Raw genomic sequence first — 22524 nt, 5'->3', positions numbered from 1 at the left:
GAAGAAGGTCCCAGTCCCTCCCATCCTTAGACACCACTCTTTTCAGCATATTTTTTAACGTCTGGTTAAACCTCTCTACCAGGCCATCCGTTTGCGGATGATACACGGATGTCCGTAACTGTTTTATTTGGAGCAACTTACAGAGTTCCCTCATGACCTTGGACATAAATGGGGTCCCTTGGTCAGTTAGAACCTCCTTAGGCAGACCCACTCTAGAAAACATTTCCATTAACTCCTTAGCTATGAGTTTGGCTGACGTATGACGCAATGGCACCGCCTCCGGGTACCGCGTGGCGTAGTCGAGGATGACCAGGATGTGCTGGTGCCCTCTAGCTGACTTCGGTACTGGGCCTATAAGATCCATAGCGATCCGCTCGAAGGGAACCTCAATAATCGGGAGAGGGACCAGAGGACTATGGAAATGTGGCTGGGGGCTGGTTATCTGGCAGGTTGGGCAAGACTTGCAAAACTCTTCTACCTCTCTGAACACACTGGGCCAGTAAAACCGCTGTAAAATCCGGTCCTGCGTTTTCTGCTGGCCCAGGTGTACCCCAAGAACATGTTGGTGGGCTAATTTCAACACGAGCTTGCGATATGCCTGGGGCACCACCAGCTGTTCAATATGTTCACCCCGTAGTTTATTTACCCGGTACAGCATCTCCTGTTGAACCACAAAACGGGGGAACATAGATTCGGCCCCGGTTGTTGCGGCTCACCCTCAACTACTACCACATTTTCCCAGGCTCGAGATAGAGTCGGATCCTGGTGTTGTGCTGTACCGAAATTATCCCTAGAGACATTGAGGTCTGCCAGCTCAGGACCCGGCGGCAAATCCTCTACGTCTCCCACCATCACACTTAACGGGGTTGTCTCCCCCTCTTCCACCGAAGTGGCGGTCACCCCTACAGCTGGTCCTTCTGACTCCGGTTCCCAAGGTTCTGGCCTCCCCCCTGAGTCAGGCCACTCTGCTAGGGGTACATCTGTCTCCCGGGTAACTTTCGTATCCGGCCAGAGTGCCGGGGAAGTCTCTCCCAATGATCAATTCATATGGTAGCTTTGTGGCGACGGCCACCTCATGCATCCACCTGCCGGCCACCATTGACAGAGAGACCCGGGCGGTGGGAAACTCCTTTAAGTCCCCATGTATGCAAACAACACCGACTTTTCGGCCAGTATACTCAGCCGGCCGCACCAGGGCAGCTCCTACCAGGGACACCAGGCTCCCTGAATCCAGCAGAGCCACCGCCAGAGTGCCCCCCACTTCCACCTGGCACAGGTGGCTATTGTCCATAGTCTCTGAAGTTCCTGTGGCACACAACATCCTGGCATATAATGAGTGGCGGAAGCCATAGTTGGTGTCCATGGGTTCCCCCCGATGGGGACAGTCCGCCCTTATGTGTCCAGGCTCCTGACAACGCCAGCAGACTACCGGGTTTAGGTCGGCAGGGGGTACATCCCGGGCGGGTCTAGCTGGCACCGGCCGCCGGGTCTGGGGCGGAGTTTTCCGGGGTTTGACTGGCCCCCTCCCAAAAGAACCCCCCTGTAGATTTCTGGTGGCCTCATAGCGCTCCACCAGGTCGACCATCTCCAGGGCATTATTCGGAGACACCTGGCCGATCCAGTGCTGGAGAGGGTACGGCAAAGCCCTCCAAAACACATCCGCCAACAGCCGATCCAACATAGCAGTGGGAGTCAACATGTCCGGCTGCAGCCATTTTTGCAAACGGTGCAGCAGATCATAATATTGTGGTCTAGCGGGTTCAGCCGGGTTAAATTCCCACCGATGCACCCTCTGGGCCCGGACCAATACATTCACCCCGAGTCTCGCCAGGATCTCACCTTTTACTGTCGGGTAGTCGGCCGCCTGATCATCGGGGAGATCAAACAATACTTGCTGGGGACCGGACGCTAGGAACGGAGCAACGACCTCAGCCCACTGGTCTCGGGGTAACTTTTCCCTCACGGCCACTTTTTCGAAGACCGCCAGATAGGTCTCGACGTCATCCGAGGGGGTCATCTTCGGAATCGCCGCGCGGACAGCTTTCCGGGCATCGTGGACATTCTGGGACGCTCCTGACGCCTGCAACGCCATCACATGTTGCAATAGCAGCTGGTTCGTTTCTTGTTGCTGCTTGTTAGCCTCCCTCTGCTGCAAGTTAGCCTCCACGAGGGCCTTCACGACCGCCTCCATTTTGTCAGGGGATACGGGTCATAACCTTGCCGGCTTAATGTAGGACATGCACTTGTGCCCGGATAAACAAAAACTTTTCGGCCTTCAGGCCTGCCTTACTGCGTTTGCCCGCATCAGACACCAAATGTGGGGATTCGCTTTGGTAGGCAGGGTAAGCGGACGCAGTACAGAGGCAAAAAACAAGGTTTAAATCAAAGTTCAGTGTTTATTCACACATAGCCAGAAAACAAGCCAAAAGAAAGTGTTCAGGTTTGGTGCCTGTTCACACCACACAAAGTTCACAGTGCAAAAAGACGTCACCTGGTCAGCAGATGATTTTCACCCAGAGTCCGCAGCAGTCTTTAGTGGCCTGTTTCCCCAGCCTATGGCTCACACAAACAGATCCCTCAGTGTCTCAAACCACAGACTCCTCAGCTCCTCTGTCATGGAGGATAATCCACACCTGAACATGCTGGCTGGGTTTTTTATATTCAAGCCAAAACCCGGCCTGGAACCGTGGGGAACAGCCACCCACCCTGCTCTTTGGCTGCTCCCAATAAGAACCGGCCCGGATTGGCTTTACAGCCATTCTAACAGTTGAAGTGTCAGATTGCACTACAGACCTGACACTTCAGGAAAAAAACCCGGTTCTTACCTCACCGAGGCCAGGAACCTCGGTGACACGTATCTTCCGTCAAAGACGGCTCCTTGTTCCTTCTTACAATATATATATATATATATATATATATATGTGTGTGTGTGTGTGTTATGTATTGTATCATAGTTTAGCAAACATTTTATGTAACAAAACCTTGTCAAGCCTATTTTATTCCCAGATCTCCAAAGTCACAGTAAAACAATCACATATTTCACAATCACAACAAATATTTTACAATATGAAACCTGTGACTGATGGTGTGCCCCCTGACATATTGGTGTGTGTCACAGTCATTGCATGCTGTAGTGGAGTCTGTCCAATTCACCATATTTTTTACATACAAAAGACTTGATCAAAGATTAGTGCACCTGAGATAATGTGTGTATATACAGTATATACAGTACAGACCAAAAGTTTGGACACACCTTCTCATTCAAAGAGTTTTCTTTATTTTCATGACTATGAAAATTATAGATTCACACTGAAGGCATCAAAACTATGAATTAACACGTGTGGAATTATATACATAATAAAAAGGTGTGAAACAACTGAAAATATGTCATATTCTAGATTCTTCAGTAGCCACCTTTTGCTTTGATTACTGCTTTGCACACTCTTGGCATTCTCTTGATGAGCTTCAAGAGGTAGTCACCTGAAATGGTCTTCCAACAGTCTTGAAGGAGTTCCCAGAGATGCTTAGCACTTGTTGGCCCTTTTGCCTTCACTCTGCGGTCCAGCTCACCCCAAACCATCTCGATTGGGTTCAGTTCTGGTGACTGTGGAGGCCAGGTCATCTGGCACAGCACCCCATCACTCTCCTTCATGATCAAATAGCCCTTACACAGCCTGGAGGTGTGTTTGGGGTCATTGTCCTGTTGAAAAATAAATGATGGACCAACTAAAAGCAAACCGGATGGAATTAGCCATTCTGGTTCAGTATGCCTTCAATTTTGAATAAATCCCCAACAGTGTCACCAGCAAAGCACCCCCACACCATCACACCTCCTCCTCCATGCTTCACGGTGGGAACCAGGCATGTAGAATCCATCCGTTCACCTTTTCTGCGTCGCACAAAGACACAGTGGTTGGAACCAAAGATCTCAAATTTGGACTCATCAGACCAAAGCACAGATTTCCACTGGTCTAATGTCCATTCCTTGTGTTCTTTAGTCCAAACAAGTCTTCTGCTTGTTGCCTGTCCTTAGCAGTGGTTTCCTAGCAAATATTCTACCATGAAGGCCTGATTCACACAGTCTCCTCTTAACAGTTGTTCTAGAGATGTGTCTGCTGCTAGAACTCTGTGTGGCATTGACCTGGTCTCTAATCTGAGCTGCTGTTAACCTGCGATTTCTGAGGCTGGTGACTCGGATGAACGTATCCTCCGCAGCAGAGATGACTCTTGTTCTTCCTTTCTTGGGGCGGTCCGCATGTGAGCCAGTTTCTTTGTAGCGCTTGATGGTTTTTGTGACTGCACTTGGGGACACTTTCAAAGGTTTCCCAATTTTTCGGACTGACTGACCTTAATTTCTTAAAGTAATGATGGCCACTCGTTTTTCTTTACTTAGCTGCCTTTTTCTTGCCATAATACAAATTCTAATAGTCTATTCAGTAGGACTATAAGCTGTGTATCCACCTGACTTCTCCACAACGCAACTGATGGTCCCAACCCCATTTATAAGGCAAGAAATCCCACTTATTATACCTGACAGGGCACACCTGTGAAGTGAAAACTATTTCAGGTGACTACCTATTGAAGCTCATCAAGAGAATGCCAAGAGTGTGCAAAGCAGTAATCAAAGCAAAAGGTGGCTACTTTGAAGAACCTAGAATATGACATATTTTCAGTTGTTTCACACTTTTTTGTTTTGTATATAATTCCATATGTGTTCATTCATAGTTTTGATGCCTTCAGTGTGAATCTACAATTTTCATAGTCATGAAAATAAAGAAAACTCTTTGAATGAGAAGGTGTGTCCAAACCTTTGGTCTGTACTGTATATATATATATATATATATATATATATATGTAGAAAGAAGAATGACACCGCAGCACTCCATTTAGTGAAAAAAGTGGGACCCTTTATTCACCTATGCGACGTTTCGGTCCGCTTGCTGGGACCATAATGGTCCCAGCAAGCGGACCGAAACGTTGCATAGGTGAATAAAGGGTCCCACTTTTTTCACTAAATGGAGTGCTGCGGTGTCATTCTTCTTTCTATATGGTACACCTTGGTGAGGTGACTCCACCGCTGGCACCCACACCATCTACTACCAGGAGTGCTGCCTTGAATTTCCATTTCTATATATATATATATATATATATATATATACACAGTCGTGGCCAAAAGTTTTGAGAATTACATAAATATTGGAAATTGGAAAAGTTGCTGCTTAAGTTTTTATAATAGCAATTTGCATATACTCCAGAATGTTATGAAGAGTGATCAGATGAATTGCATAGTCCTTCTTTGCCATGAAAATTTACTTAATCCCCAAAAAACCTTTCCACTGCATTTCATTGCTGTCATTAAAGGACCTGCTGAGATCATTTCAGTAATCATCTTGTTAACTCAGTCTGATTGGGTTAAAATGGCAGACTTGACCTGTTAAAAGGAGGGTGATGCTTGAAATCATTGTTCTTCCATTGTTAACTATGGTGACCTGCAAAGAAACACATGCAGCCATCATTGCGTTGCATAAAATGGCTTCACAGGCAAGGATATTGTGGCTACTAAGATTGCACCTCAATCAACAATTTATAGGATCATCAAGAACTTCAAGGAAAGAGGTTAAATTCTCATTAAGAAGGCTTCAGGGCGTCCAAGAAAGTCCAGCAAGTGCCAGCATCGTCTCCTAAAGAGGATTCAGCTGCGGGATCGGAGTGCCACCAGTGCAGATTTTGCTCAGGAATGGCAGCAGGCAGGTGTGAGCGCATCTGCACGCACAGTGAGGCAAAGACTTTTGGAAGATGGTCTGGTGTCAAGAAGGGCAGCAAAGAAGCCACTTCTCTCCAAAAAAACCCATCAGGGACAGATTGTTCTTCTGCAGAAAATATGGTGAATGGACTGCTGAGGACTGGGGCAAAGTCATATTCTCTGATGAAGCCTCTTTCCAATTGTTTGGGGCATCAGGAAAAAGGCTTGTCCCGAGAAGAAAAGGTGAGTGCTACCATCAGTTCTGTGTCATGCCAACAGTAAAGCATCCTGAGACCATTCATGTGTGGGGTTGCTTCTCATCCAAGGGAGTAGGCTCACTCACAATTTTGCCCAAAACCACAGCCATGAATAGTACCAAAAAACCCTCCAACAGCAACTTCTTCCAACAATCCAACAACAGTTTGGTGAAGAACAATGCATTTTGGAGCACTGTGCCATAAGGCAAAAGTGATAACTAAGTGGCTCGGGGACCAAAACGTTGACATTTTGGGTCCATGGCCTGGAAACTCCCCAGATCTTAATCCGATTGAGAGCTTGTGGTCAATCCTCAAGAGGCGGGTGGACAAACAAAAACCCACTAATTCTGACAAACTCCAAGTAGTGATTATGAAAGAATGGGTTGCTATCAGTCAGGAATTGGCCCAGAAGTTGATTGAGAGCATGCCCAGTCGAATTGCAGAGGTCCTGAAAAAGAAGGGCCAACACCCTGCCGATAAAAGCCTTTGAAACGTATGAAGTGCGTGTAATTATATTTCACTACATCACAGAAACCACTGAAACAAAAATCTAAAAGCAGTTTAGCAGCAAACTTTGTGAAAACTAATATTTGTGTCATTCTCAAAACTTTTGGCCACGACACGACTATATGAAAAAGGCATTGCCACTGAGGGGAATAAAGTTTTTTTTTTTTTTTTTCTTGGAATGCTGCCTTTTTCCTACTTCTTGTTGTGGGATTGGCTTTTCCCAGCGGGCCATGCACCCATCACTAGTGATGAGCGGCAGGGGTCATATTTGAATTCGCAATATTTTGCGAATATTTTTTTGAATATTCGTCGAATATTCGAAAATTCACAATTTTTTTTTACTGAAAAAATCGGCAAGGTAATGATTGTGTAATATGCGAATTTTTGTAATTCTAATTTTCGGATTAGAATTTTTATTGCGAATTTTTCAACTTACAACTATTAGACAACTTACAACTATTAGACAAAAAAATTATAGCACTATATTCGCTAAATTGCTCTATATTCGATATTTTTTGAATATTCGCTATATTGCTATAACTTTGTTTTTTTGAATTTTCGTAATATTCTAGAACAAGAATATATAGCAATATATAGCGAATATTTGAAAAAAACAAATATAGAGCAAAATTCACAAACACTACTACTCCTAAAGTCAAGTATATTGCAGCCTTCTTATTGGCCCACAAGCTAGAAGCAGGGAGGGATCATATATACTGATTAAAAAAAAAAAAATATTGAATATTCTAAATTACGAATATACACTCACCTAAAGAATTATTAGGAACACCATACTAATACGGTGTTGGACCCCCTTTTGCCTTCAGAACTGCCTTAATTCTACGTGGCATTGATTCAACAAGGTGCTGATAGCATTCTTTAGAAATGTTGGCCCATATTGATAGGATAGCATCTTGCAGTTAATGGAGATTTGAGGGATGCACATCCAGGGCACGAAGCTCCCGTTCCACCACATCCCAAAGATGCTCTATTGGGTTGAGATCTGGTGACTGTGGGGGCCATTTTAGTACAGTGAACTCATTGTCATGTTCAAGAAACCAATTTGAAATGATTCGAGCTTTGTGATATGGTGCATTATCCTGCTGGAAGTAGCCATCAGAGGATGGGTACATGGTGGTCATGAAACAATGCTCAGGTAGCCCGTGGCATTTAAACGATGGTCAATTGGGACTAAGGGGCCTAAAGTGTGCCCAGAAAACATCCCCCACACCATTACACCACCACCACCAGCCTGCACAGTGGTAACAAGGCATGATGGATACATGTTCTCATTCGGTTTCCGCCAAATTCGGACTCTACCATTTGAATGTCTCAACAGAAATCGAGACTCCTCAGACCAGGCAACATTTTTCCAGTCTTCAACAGTCCAATTTTGGTGAGCTCGTGCAAATTGTAGCCTCTTTTTCCTATTTGTAGTGGAGATGAGTGGTACCCGGTGGGGTCTTCTGCTGTTGTAGCCCATCCGCCTCAAGGTTGTGCATGTTGTGGCTTCACAAATGCTTTGCTGCATACCTCGATTGTAACGAGTGGTTATTTCAGTCAACGTTGCTCTTTTATCAGCTTGAATCAGTCGGCCCATTCTCCTCTGACCTCTAGCATCAACAAGGCATTTTCGCCCACAGGACTGCCGCATACTGGATGTTTTTCCCTTTTCACACCATTCTTTGTAAACCCTAGAAATGGTTGTGCGTGAAAATCCCAGTAACTGAGCAGATTGTGAAATACTCAGACCGGCCCGTCTGGCACCAACAACCATGCCATGCTCAAAATTGCTTAAATCACCTTTCTTTCCCATTCTGACATTCAGTTTGGAGTTCAGGAGATTATCTTGACCAGGACCACAACCCTACATGCATTGAAGCAACTGCCATGTGATTGGTTGACTAGATAATCGCATTAATGAGAAATAGAACAGGTGTTCCTAATAATTCTCTAGGTGAGTGTATATTGCTATATTCAAAATATTCGCAAATTTTCGAAGTACCTATATTCGCAATAAAAATTTGAAATTCGAATATTCGTGATCAACACTACCCATCACCACTTTGAGGCTGTGCTGCCTTTTTTTTCAATATATATATACAGAACAGACCAAACGTTTGGACACACCTTCTCATTCAAAGAGTTTTCTTTATTTTCATGACTATGAAAATTCTAGATTCACACTGAAGGCATCAAAACTATGAATTAACACATGTGAAATAATATACATAACAAAAAAATGTGAAACAACTGAAAATATGTCATATTCTAGGTTCTTCAAAGTAGCCACCTTTTGCTTTGATTACTGCTTTGCACACTCTTGGCATTCTCTTGATGAGCTTCAAGAGGTAGTCACCTGAAATGGTTTTCACTTCACAGGTGTGCCCTGTCAGGTTTAATAAGTGGGATTTCTTGCCTTATAAATGGGGTTGGGACCATCAGTTGCGTTGTGGAAAAGTCAGGTGGATACACAGCTGATAGTCCTACTGAATAGACTGTTAGAATTTGTATTATGGCAAGAAAAAAGTAGCTAACACTCTATTCAGTAGGACTATCAGCTGTGTATCCACCTGACTTCAGTGTGAATCTACAATTTTCATAGTCATGAAAATAAAGAAAACTCTTTGAATGAGAAGGTGTGTCCAAACTTTTGGTCTGTACTGTATATATATATATATATATATACGGGATTAGCTCATGGGACCGCTGTCTCCTGGGATAGACGGGCGCTATAGGCACATAAAACACAGTCCAGTCAAAGCAAGTATATTGCAACTGGCCTCAGCCAGTTTTATTGACTTCTGCAGAAAAAAAAGTATTAAACAAAAACAGTTCAAAACAATTGAAGTACGTCTAAACAGGCAGTAGTCCCTAACTACATGAAACTAAGTCTTGTGCCCAGCTTCATCAACAAAACACACAGTTGTTTTTACTCACACAGCAGGGTTCTTCCCAGGAGCAGATACCTCAGCTAGTGATCTGTTTGCCCTTTTATAGCACACCTAGGTTGCAAGGTAATTAGCCACAGTTACATTGAATATCGTGAGTGGCTAATTGGAGCAAGGACCCACCCAACTCTCCTTGCTCCAAGCAGCCAGACCCTTCTAACCAGTTTTTTTTTTAACAAAACCCTTGGAAAGAGAACCTAGTTTTCCTTGCTGTCAATTCCCTGGCTGCTTTTTAGAACATATAGGACAGGAACCTAGGTGAAATATAGACTCCTTCTACTACTTTCCCCCTGGTCCTGTCACATATCCTCCCCTCTGTTTCGACCTTGGGGTAGGAACACACTGTGCCCTTAAACAGTACACCCTGGGCAGGGAATCAGCGTTTTCAAGCTGACGCCCAGGCCTATGTTCAACTGTAAAACTATAATCTTGAAGAGACATGAACCATTGGGTCACTCGCCTTTTTTTCTCACGGTTTTGGCACATCCATTTAAGGGGGGCATTGTCAGTTACCAGTTTGAATGTTCTCCCTACCAAATAATACATGAGAGCTTCTACGGCCCACTTAATTGCCAAACACTACTTTTCTACAATGGAGTATTTATTTTCATGTTCATTTTACTTTTTACTCAGGTACACTGAGCTCTTCTCCAGCCCTCACTTGCGACAACACAGCCCCTATATCAACATCCGAGGCATCTGTTTGCACAATGAACTCCTTTTTAAAATCTGGTGTGACTAACACTGGGTGGGAACATAGAGCCTGCTTCAGGTTCTGAAAGGCTTGTTCCGCTTCTGTGGTCCATTTGACCATGGTTAAATCCTTCCCTTTTATAAGGTCTGTTAAATGGCTCGCAATGCTGGCAAAATTTTCAATAAAATGCCTATAATAACCAGTTAAACCCAGGAATGCTCTGACTTGTTTTTTGTTCAAAGGCCTTGGCCAGCTCTGGATGGCTTCCACTTTGTTTATTTGATGTTGTATAACCCCTCGCCCAATCGTGTACCCCAAGTACTTTGCCTCTTCTTGCCCAATGGCACATTTTTTCAGATTCGCTGTCAAACCCGCTTCCCTAATAGAATTCAGGATGGCTTGTACCCTGGGTAGATGACTTTCCCAATCCATGCTATGGATTATCACATCGTCTAAATAGGCAGCTGCGTATCTACGATGTAGTCTTAAAATGTTGTCCATCATCCACTGGAATGTGGCCGGGGCCCCATGCAAACCAAAGGGAAGGACTACATACTGAAAATGGCCATCAGGGACACTAAAAGCTGTTTTTTCTTTGGCCCCCTCAGTCAATGGTACTTGCCAGTAACCTTTTGTAAGATCTAATGTGGTAAAGAACCTAGCATTACCAAGCCTACCAATCAGCTCATCCACTCGAGGCATTGGGTAAGCATTGAAACTTTGAGACAGTGTTCAGTTTCCTGAAGTCATTACAGAAACATATGGTGCCATCAGGTTTGGGAACCAAGACTATAGGACTAGACCAGTCACTATGGGACTCCTCTATAACCCCTAACTGAAGCATTGTTTGGACTTCTTGGGAGACAGCTTTATGTCTAGCCTCAGGTATTCTATAAGGCTTTTGGTTGACTCTGACACCTGGTTCGGTTACAATAACATGTTTAATTATCTGTTCGACCAGGTAGCTCAGAAAATACATCTTTATTTTTCTGTACAAACTCCTTTGCCTGTTGGGCTTGAGATCCCGACAAAGTGTCTGCAATTTTTACCTCTAGTATCTCAACGCTACATCCCTTTTTTCCACTGCTGTAAGCTACTAACACCTCTCGGTCCTTCCAGGGTTTGAATAGGTTCACATGATAAATTTGGTAGGGCTTACGTCTACCTGGTTGGTGAACCTGGTAATTTACCTCTCCGACCTTCTCGACTATTTCATAAGGACCTTGCCATCTGGCCAAAAATGTACTTTCTACTGTGGGGACAAGGATTAATACCCTATCCCCAGGGTTGAAGTTTCTTACTTTAGCCGACCTGTTGTAAACACGGAACTGACTCTCCTGGGCCTGCAGCAAGTGTTTTATTTTACAATGGGCATTACTTTTTAAATCCTTTCCTGCATTTTGGACAAGTGTTCAATCACACTTTTGTAGGGTGTAGCCTCACTCTCCCAGGTCTCTTTAGCAATATCCAAAAGACCCCCAGGGTGCCGACCATACACGAGCTCGAAGGGAAAAAATCCGGTAGATGCTTGAGGCTCCTCCCGTACAGAAAACATAAGATATGGTAAAAGACAATCCCAGTCTTTCCCATCCTGTGCCACCACTTTTCTGAGCATCCCTTTTAAGGTTTTGTTGAACCTTTTGGCTAGTCCATCCGTTTGGGGATGATAAACTGAGGTACGCAAGTGAGTTATTTTCAACAGTTTGCACAACTCTTTTGTAACCTTTGACATGAAGGGCATCCCCTGGTCAGTGAGTACTTCTTTAGGTATGCCCACTCTAGTAAACATCTGGAACAACTCCTTGGCTATCACCTTTGCAGAGGTTTTCCTAAGAGGTATCGCTTCAGGATAGCGGGTAGCATAATCAAGGACAACCAAAATGTATTGGTGACCTCTGGCAGACTTAACAAGAGGTCCCACCAAATCCATTGCAATCCTCTCAAAGGGAGTTTCAATAATCGGGAGTGGCTCTAACGGACTCCTAAAGGTCGCTACCGGGTTGTGTAATTGACACTCTGGGCATGAATCACAGTATTTTTTTTATCTCTTTATGTACCCCGGGCCAATAAAACCTCTGCAAAATCCGGTCTTTGGTTTTTTCATAAGCCAAGTGCCCTCTTGGCACATGTGAATGGGCTAGATCCATCACCTTTTGGTGATGCAATTTTGGGACCACAAGTTGCTCCACAACTTGTCCATTTTGCTTATCAACTCTATATAAGAGTTAATTCTCTATAGAAAAATTGGGAAATATTTTCTCTACCCCAGTTTCTTGAGGCACCCCATTGACTACTTTCACACTTTGCTGTGCGTGGGTCAGGGAGAGTTGAGCTGCTCTGGGACATCATCGGCATCACCTGCAAGCACTGCTAAGGGAAAATTCTCGGTTTCACTCTGGGTCACCCCTACTGGTTGCACATTTTCAGGTTCAGCCAGGGGAATAGGATCTACAGAAGACCCACTTAAATAATTATCAAGCATATTCCTAATTTGCCAAAACAGAGGAAAAATCACACCTCACAATGACAGTATGCAACAGACTGTTTACAGTCCCCACTTCATGGGTTACTTTCCCGCACAAGGTTTCTAAAGGGACTATAGCAGTGGGGTACTCTTTTGTATCCCCATGTATGCAGATGACCCCCATCTGTCTCTTTTGCAGCTTCCTAGTGTCTACCGGGCTTCCAGGCACAAGAGTAACTAAGTGTCTTTCAATCACCAAGCTGGAAGTTTGTCGCTCCATATCTGAGGTCTGCAAGGCAGAGTAGGCAGGTCCCGCAAACAATGACCTCTTCCGTCCACTGTCACACTCCATAGGCTCATCAGCCAAAGGACAGTTGGCAGCCACGTGGCCCAGTCCTTGACATCGCGAGCAAACAATGTTTTTGACTGCCCAAGGCTGTCTAGGGCTAACTGACTTAAGAGGTCTGGCTAATACCACGATCAGTAGACTTCTGGCTCCTTGGGGCCGGCCAAGTTGGAGAGAGGTCTTGGAGATAGTCCTCAGTGTTCAGATACCGCTCCACTAGGGTGATAAGCTGATCCACATCCCTGGGGTCCGCTTGTCCCACACAGCGCTGTTTCCGAACTGATAGAGCACAAACAAACTGGTCCAGGAGCACTCTTTCCACCACCTGAGTGGCTGTAGATACCTCTGGCTGTAGCCATTTTTTAGCCAGGTGAAAAAGATCATACATTTGCGAACTCGCTGGTTTATCCAATTGGAAAGTCCAGTTGTGCACTCGCTGGGCTCTGACCGCAGATGTTACACCTAAGCGAGAGAGAAGTTCTGCTTTCAGTTTCGGGTACTGTCTGGCATCCTGCTCACTCAAATCATAGTAGGCTTTCTGTGGCTCCCCACTCAGAAATGGAGCAAGGGTGTCTGCCCACTGTTCCGCTGGGAGTTTCTCTTTCAGCGGCTCTTTCAAAAATGGTGAGGTAGGTTCCCACATCATCCCTGCAACCATTTTTTGAAGAGAAGCTTGCACTCTCCTCCCCGCAGAGATGGATTCCTCCCGGACATGGGGTCTTTCAGCCAGCACCACTATCTGCTCCACCAGACTTTTATTAAGCGATTGCTGTTCTCTGAAACCAGTCTATTGTTGTGACTTAGATGAAGATCAGATCACATTTTATGACCAATTTGTGCAGAAATCCATATCATTCCAAAGGGTTCACATACTTTTTCTTGCAACTGTATATATATATATATATATATATATATATATTCTTTAGAATAACACTGCAATGCTGGAGTTCCATGGCTCTCAATCTAACCCTGCTCTCACCAGCCATGGTGGCAGGAATACTCACCTGTCCTGTAGCACTGTCCAGCAAGCATGTGTCTGCTCTGGCATGTTTCTGCTCTGCTTCCATGTTGTCTTCCCTTTGCAACTGTCTGCTTCCTTAGATTGCATTCACTACATTCATCAAACTTTTTTCATGGCAATTTTTTCACTGATGTCTTTCTAAAAACTGTCCATTAAAAACAGTCCCCTTTGATTGTATGGAGCCCGTGGGGCTATAAAAACAGACAAAATAGGATATGCCCTATTTTTTTTAACAGTGTTCACAGTCTATTAAAAACACAGACATGTGAATACACCCATATACTCCAACAAAACAAAGGAAGAGGTAGCACTCCAAAATTCAAAGCAAAGCCAGGGGTGTTTTTAATGCATGTGCAATGTTTCAGCTGAGTAGCCTTTCTTTCTCGCCTATGACAGCACCCCTGGAGAGACCGCCTCCACCTCCTCAGGACAGGAAACAGGAACCAGAACCGCCTTTTTAAAGGAGCGATTATCCCCTATATCTCCAGTTGTGTTTCCTGTCCTAAGGGGCAGGAGGGAATCGGTTCCGCTGGAAGAAAAGTTAGCAACGAGAGCTGCGGGGGCCCCAGCTATTGATACAGTGTTTGGAAGTTTACCCCGTGCGGCGTAAGTTCTCCTCTGGGAGCCCCTGCAAAAGTCTGGGCTCCCTTCTCTATCTTGACCCCTTCCGTCCGCCTTCCCAGTTCCTGAGATGGTCCTGACCTTCCAGGGCTCCTGCAAACCTCTGAGTCCGTGTTCGCATGTTAAGCCGCCGGCCCGCGCGTTTACTTCCAGGTTGCAGCGGTGGGAGGAAGCTATGCTTTGGACCGAAAGGGGAGGAATGCCAGCTGTGCGCGCCGAGGAGAAAAGCCCAGCCAGCTCACTGATACGCTGGGTGAGAAGAGTGTGTGCAGTACCTCCATTTGAGCTGGTTGGCTGTGTGATACATCGAGCAGGTTCAGCGCTCAGAACCCACTGAGACCACCAATGATACATCGGTACCAGGGTGGGGTAAGAGGGGTTTGACCCCAGCATGAATATTATTTATATGCTCATGGGGTCATTTTTGTTGTTTAGGTATCAAAGGAGTCTTCCAGGAAGACGTCCAGAGTAAAGGAGTGGGGATGTGGTGTATGTAAGAAGAAGCTCCCTTCTACCTGGGTAAAACCCCTATGTCAAGCATGTGTCAGCAAGTTAATGGAGGAGGAAACTGTCTTTAATGGGCAGCATTAAACAAATAATACGTAAAGAAGTCAGTCGGTTACCGGTTTGATAAAGCACCGTCCCGGTACTTCTTCTGCTGCTGCTAAGGACTCCCCCTCCAGTGACAGCGAGATACTTTCAGGTCTGGAGGAAGAAGGAGAGTGGGGGTCATTAGACGATTCTTCTGAAGATGAGGCCGCAGGGAGACCACTTTTTCATGTGGAGAACACTAGCTCCCTAGTAATGGCGGTTAGGGCTACGATGTGGTTGGAGGATCAAAATTCAGTCCAGGATTCAATGTTTGAAGGGTTAGGCCCCAAGAAGAGGAAGATATTTGATGTGCCTACAAACATTCAGGAGGTGATTGCCAGAGAATGGAAAAGCCCGGATAGGAAATTCTTTGTTCCCTCTTCAGTGAAGCGGAAGTATCCTTTCGATAAGGAATTGTCTGCTCCTTGGGATAGAGCCCCAAAGCTGGATGCTCCTGTAGCAAAAATGTCCAAAAAGGCCGCGCTCCCCTTTGAGGACATCAGTTCACTCAAGGACCCAATGGACAGAAGGGCCGAGGTTTATTTAAAGAAAAATTGGAAAGCGTCTGCGGCAACTTTTAGACCTGCCATTGCCACTACATCTGTTGCCAGGTCCCTTAAAGTGTGGATGGGGGAGCTCACATTAAAGGAGGTACCCCTGGGGAGCAATTGCTTTTTTCATTCCCTATTATAAACAATGCCTTGGATTTTTTAGCTGATGCTTCTGGAGATACCTTGAGATTTTCCGCTAGGGCCTCTGCCTTATCCAACTCTGCCCGGCGGGCTATTTGGTTAAAGGGCTGGAACGAAGACGCCAGTTCCAAGGCAAAATTTTGCGCTATCCGTTGTTAGGGAGAATTCTTGTTTGGGCCTGTTCTTGATGATTTATTAGAAAACGCCTCAGACAAGAAGAAGGGCTTTCCCTCTGATAGTCACCCAAAAGATCTTTCCGTCCCAGATTTAAGAAAGGGTCCTTTAAGGGGAAAGTAAGAGCAAGACAGTTTGCAGGTCCGAGCAAAAAGAATACGGAATTTCTATTTTCTGGGTCAGATGCCTCAAAAAAGCAATCCCAATGACGCCAGGGCACCTGTTGGGGGTCGTCTGTCCCTCTTTGTACACCAATGGCAGAGGATCTCTAACAGCCCCTGGATAAAGTCAGCAATAGGGGAGGGCCTAAAACTAAAATTCCATAGTGTTCCAGTAGGAAAATTTAGAATTACAAATTTTCTGTCAAATCCCGCAAAACATTCTGCCATCGTTTCAGAGGTTTTTTTCCCTAATAGAGAAAAAAGTGCTAGTAAGTGTCCCAGAGTGTCACCGCCAGACATCTGAGAAGCTCTGACAGACTTTCTTCAGAACCTCTTGCCTGAGGTTCTTTTGTTTTGCTTTTGTTTTGTCATCTCATTTCCCTCTCTCAGCTGTCATCTATTTGTACTGATTGCATCCCTTTAAATCCCCTCCCATACTGCATCACTTTGCGGTTTATACAACTTCCTGGAGTGTGCTGATGCTAGAAGCTGTTACTTCTGCATCCACAAGATAAGTCTGTTTTCTTTATTTCTGTTTGCCTGTGGGCTTGATCCTAGGTGACCCTGACTCCCTCCGTATTAAGTGTAGGGAGCCGGTGCTCGCGTCCCCTCACTATTATAGGGTGTTCAGGTGTCATACAGTCGAGGAAAAAGGGTATGCAATTTTCTACCATTGAGATTTTTGCATAGGCTGAGCAGTAAGGGAGAGAGCTAGGGCTCTTACAGGGCTTATGCTATTGTTCCTTAGTTTTGGATCAAGTCAGTCGGATCTTCATTTGTGTCTTCTAGTTTTCTGTAACACCATCCGTGACAAAGAGCAGGAATTGAAAGAGGGGTTTTATTCAACTCTTTTTCTAGTCAAAAAACCAAATGGCTAGTTTCGGACCATAATAAACTTGAAGTGTTTGAACCACTTTTTGCAGTACGAGAGATTTTGTATGGAGTCATCAAATCGGTAGTGAACAGTCTTTACCAGGACTGCTTCATGGCCACAGTAGACCTGAGAGATGCATACTATTATGTCCCCATTCATCCCAGCCACCAGAGGTTTCTGAGAATAGCGGTCTAGGTAGATAAGAAAATTCAGCATCTTCAGTTCCGAGCATTACCCTTCGGGCTCTCTCAGGCTCCGAGGGTCTTTACAAAGATTATTTCAGAAATGATGGCCCACGTCAGGGAGCAGGACATCATCATTATAACATACCTGGACGATTTCCTGCTGGTGGCCCGGTCAGATCAGAATCTCCTGGGTCAGATTGCCTGGTTGAGGGAGGTTCTAGAGAGCCTGGGATGGGAGATAAACCTAGAAAAATCCAGTCTATGCCCAAGCCAGAGATGCAGTTTTCTGAGAATGATTCTGGACTCCACTTCTCAGAAGTGCCTACTATCCCTGCAGAAAGCCTTACTTATCAGGTCAAGAGTTCAGCTTTTTCATTTGTCTCCATCACTCACCATAAGAGAGTCGATGTCGGTGCTGGGTCTCATGACATCCGCTATTTCAGGAGTGGATCGGGCCCAGTACCACTCAAGGACTCTTCAGCTACAGATCCTGCAGCACTGGGACGGGAGTCTCCCCTCTCTGGTAATGGAGATGTCCTTGGACCAGGGAGGCGGTTATTCCCTTAAGCACGGATGCGAGGCCCTCCGGTTGGGGAGTGCATGTGGAGTCCCTGCTGTTGCAAGGCAATTGGGACAGCAGATCTCTTTCCCAGTCGCACAATTTAAGGGAGTTGGATGTGATCAGGATAGACTTGATACAGAGTCTTCCGATCATCAAGGGCAGAAACGTAAAAGTTTATTTGGACAACACGACAGCAGTGGCTTATATCAACCAACAGGGAGTGACAAGAGCTCAAGGCCTAATGTCTCTCACTCATCAGATTTTCAACCTAGCAGAAGCTTCTCTATTATCTCTTTCTGCAGTTCATCTAAAGAGTTCACACAATGTGAAAGCAGACTGCCTCAGTCGTCATCAGCTATACCAGGGAGAGTGATCCCTAGATCGCGGATTTTCAACCAAGTAGCAGCTTTGTGGGGTACACCGGAGTTAGATCTCATGCCACCAGGTCAAACTGTAGCTGGACAGTTAAGACCTGTCCTAGGTTGCTAATATAGCTTCCTATGTTTGTGTGTTAAAGACAAAGGCAGAGTTAGTTACAGTGACTTCATGTTTGGATGTCATATAACTGTTATATATTGTGTTCACAGAAGCAGAAAAGAGAATATGCCTTTAAGATTCATTATATGGATGTGAGGTAAGCTCAATGACACAGCAGAAACAGAAAGCATAGCGTTAAACTGTTTTTGCTGGGCAGGAGTCTTGAACAATCACAGCCAGCCTCTCACACAGCAAGAGTTTTGGGGAGTGTTGTCCACTCTGGGAGTGTTGTCCACACTGATGAGCAACAAGGTAATGATGCTTTGAACTTTTGACTTTCAAGCTCCATATCTCACAATCCACTACAGCTTTGAAGGTGAGACTACCATCATTATATAGACAATCATCTTGGCTATTTAATACATAAATTGGACTCGCAACTCTCGCAACTATCTAACATATGATTATTTATTCAGATTCTTGTTAGGTATCTGCATTGCTATGGTTTTTCTCCTGGTGGTGGAACAATCTTTTTCTTCTTGTATGCTGCAAATTACAACCTGTTCTCACATTCTCTAATAGCTCAGTGTGTTATTAGATTGATTCCCACCCGAAAGGTCACTGGTTCGAATCCAGGAGCAGTCATGAAGATTTCCCAAGAAACGAGAAACAGCATCATCCAGCTCATCAATAGCTGTATCTTGGCCAGGGGCGTAACTACCATAGTGGCAGACCATGCAACTACTATGGGGCCCAGGGCAAGAGGGGGCCTAGTCTTAGTTGGGATTATCTCCTCTTCTACTGGAGGTGAAAACTCGGTCAGGACTCTACCCTCTAAATGGACAACTTCTAGCAAATGACACAGTGGAAAAATGGCCCAAGGATCATTGGAAAAGGTTTAGGCAGAAACCCTTCTGTCCTGTGTGGGGGGGGGGGGCTATGGGGCCCTTACTTCTCTATGTACGCCACTGATCTGGGCCAAGAAAATTGCTAAACTGCATCATGTGAGTGCCATGACAGTTAGAAGAATATGAAATGAAGTTCATCAAGTCAGCTCATCACAAGGTCTATCCATTGGTGCAACAAACACGGCAGTGGAGGTGGCTCGTAAGCATCATAATAGTGATATCACAGACGTCCATGCATGCACCATGTGACGTGCATTGCACAAGTCCGGAATGGTGGCCCGAAAAAAGGTGAAGAAGCCTCGACTTCAATATCGTCATAAGAAGCGCTGGCTTGAGTTTTCAAAAAAGGGTGTACAGTAGAAGATTGGAAATGCGTGATTTGGAGTGATGAGACGAAAGTCAATAGAGTGGGCTCTGACAAGTGCAAATGGGCCTGGAAGAAACAAGGGAAAAGGGTGTTACCGGGATGAAATTGAAGAAACTGTCAAGTTCGGTGGAGGAAGCCTGATGATATGGGGTTGTTTCACAGTCAAAGGCGTTGGATAGATGGTGGTCTCAATGCTGAGTTCTATGTGAGTTACTGTTTGCACTTCAGTACTATAGGTATGAAAAGGACATTGAGAATGTGGAGAAGAGACCTGGGAACAGATTTCGGTTGAGACATGCTTGAATCTGAATGAGAGCATGCCCAGAAGGATTCAAGCAGTGTTGAAAGCCAAAAGGTGGATTTACAATAAAAATTTAAATTTAGAATTTTAGGAGCAAAATAGTAACAATGCAGTTACATGACAAGAATCTGAATAATTAATCATATGCTATATAGTTGCAAGTCCAATTGTGTATTATGTATGAGATAGCCAAGATGTTTATCTATAAAATGATGGTAGTCTCACGTTCGAAGCTGTAGTGGATGGTGAGATACCAATGGAGTAGAGTTAACACTCCTGTTTTATGAGATTTCTGAGTTGTGTTATCTAATCTAAGCAAACACCTTCAATTGCTTTTCAATGTCTTTTGTCTCAAGATAACACGATGAGGTAAAAAATTTGAGTTACAGTGGGATGAAGTTTGGGCAACCTTGTTAATCGTCATGATTTTCCTGTATAAATCGTTGGTTGTTACGATAAAAAATGTCAGTTAAATATATCACATAGGAGACACACAAAGTGATATTTGAGAAGTGAAATTAAGTTTATTGGATTTACAAAAAATGTGCTATAATTGTTTAAACAAAATTAGGCAGGTGCATAAATTTGGGCACTGTTGTCATTTTATTGATTTCAAAACCTTTAGAACAAATTATTGGAACTCAAATTGGCTTGGTAAGCTCAGTGACCCCTGACCTACATACACAGGTGAATCCAATTGTGAGAAAGAATATTTAAGGAGGTAAATTGTAATTGTTTCCCTCCTGTTTTAATTTTCTGTGAAGAGTAGTAACATTGGGGTCTCAAAACAACTCTCAAATGACCTGAAGACAAAGATTGTTCACCATCATGGTTTAGGGGAAGGATACAGAAAGCTGTCTCAGAGATTTCAGCTGTCTGTTTCCACAGTTAGGAACATATTGAGGAAATGGAAGACCACAGGCTCAGTTCAAGTTAAGGCTCGAAGTGGCAGACCAAGAAAAATCTCGGCTAGACAGAAGCGACGAATGGTGAGAACAGTCAGAGTCAACCCACAGACCAGCACCAAAGACTTACAACATCATCTTGCTGCAGATGGAGTCACTGTGCATCGTTCAACCATTCGGCGCACTTTACACAAGGAGATGCTGTATGCGAGAGTGATGCAGAGGGAGCCTTTTCTCCGCCCACAGCACAAAAAGTGCCGCTTGAGGTGGGCTAAAGCACATTTGGACAAGCCAGCTTCATTTTGGAAGGAGGTGCTATGGACTGATGAAACAAAAATTAAGTTATTTGGCCATAACAAGGGGCGTTATGCATGGAGGAAAAAGAACACAGCATTCCAAGAAAAACACCTGCTACCTACAGTAAAATATGGTGGTGGTTCCATCATGCTGTGGGGCTGTGTGGCCAGTGCAGGGACTGGGAATCTTGTTAAAGTTGAGGGACGCATGGATTCCACTCAGTATCAGCAGATTCTGGAGACCAATGTCCAGGAATCAGTGACAAAGCTGAAGCTGCGCCGGGGCTGGATCTTTCAACAAAACAACAACCCTAAACACTACTCAAAATCCACTAAGGCATTTATGCAGAGGAACAAGTACAACATTATGGAATGGCCATCTCAGTCCCCAGACCTGAATATAATTGAAAATCTGTGGTGTGACTTAAAGAGAGCTGCCCATGCTCGGAAGCCATCAAACCTGAATGAACTAAAAATGTTTTGTAAAGAGGAATGGTCCAAAATACCTTCAACCAGAATCCAGACTCTCATTGGAACCTACAGGAAGCGTTTAGAGGCTCCAATTTCTGCAAAAGGAGGATCTACTAAATATTGATTTCATTTCTTTTTTGTGGTGCCCAAATTTATGCACCTGCCTAATTTTGTTTAAACAATTATAGAACACTTTCAGTAATTCCAATAAACTTAATTTCACTTCTCAAATATCACTGTGTGTGTCTCCTATATGATATATTTAACTGACATTTTTTATCGTAACAACCAATGATTTATAGAAGAAAATCATGACGATTAACAAGGTTGCCCAAACTTTTGCATCCCACTGTAAGAGCTGGAGTGCTAACCCTGTTACATCTGTATGTAGCCTAAAAGTCAAAAGTTTAAAACATTGTTACCCTTTTGCTCGTCAGTGTATATGTTTTGTTTTCTACACACAGACTGTCATTGGTCTGAAAAGAGCTGTGTGATGACCGTGTGAATGTAGCCCCAAAGCTCATATGTCTGGTTCTTGAAGGGCCAGTGCAGCCAAAGCTATTCTCTGCCAATGATTGGTTGCCCTGGGATTGTTCATTCTTCTGGGGGAGGGTGCCTGAGCAATAGGTATTGTAGATTTCTAGTCCCTGCAAAGGTGCACTATATTCCGTCCTGACTACCCATGCTCAACCTCTGCATGTTTCCGGGATTTTACCTTCAGTTTCCTGACCTGACTTCTGATGTTTCATGTTGACACTGTACTGCCAGACCCAACCTCACTGAGTGAATTCGGTCTTCCCCGACCTCAGCTCATCCACTGAGTACGAGTTTGTATGTCCTCTCAGTGTCATGCACCAGTCTCTTGACTCGCCTGGGTCAGCTGTCACTGAAAAGGGACTACATCAGGTTCTAGGGTGGTTCCCCTGAAGAATAGTCCAGATCACTATATAGAAGTT

The sequence above is a fragment of the Bufo gargarizans genome, chromosome 4 (genome assembly GCF_014858855.1).
Source record: "Bufo gargarizans isolate SCDJY-AF-19 chromosome 4, ASM1485885v1, whole genome shotgun sequence".
Lineage (NCBI taxonomy): Eukaryota > Metazoa > Chordata > Amphibia > Anura > Bufonidae > Bufo > Bufo gargarizans.
This window is presented reverse-complemented; position numbering follows the sequence as displayed.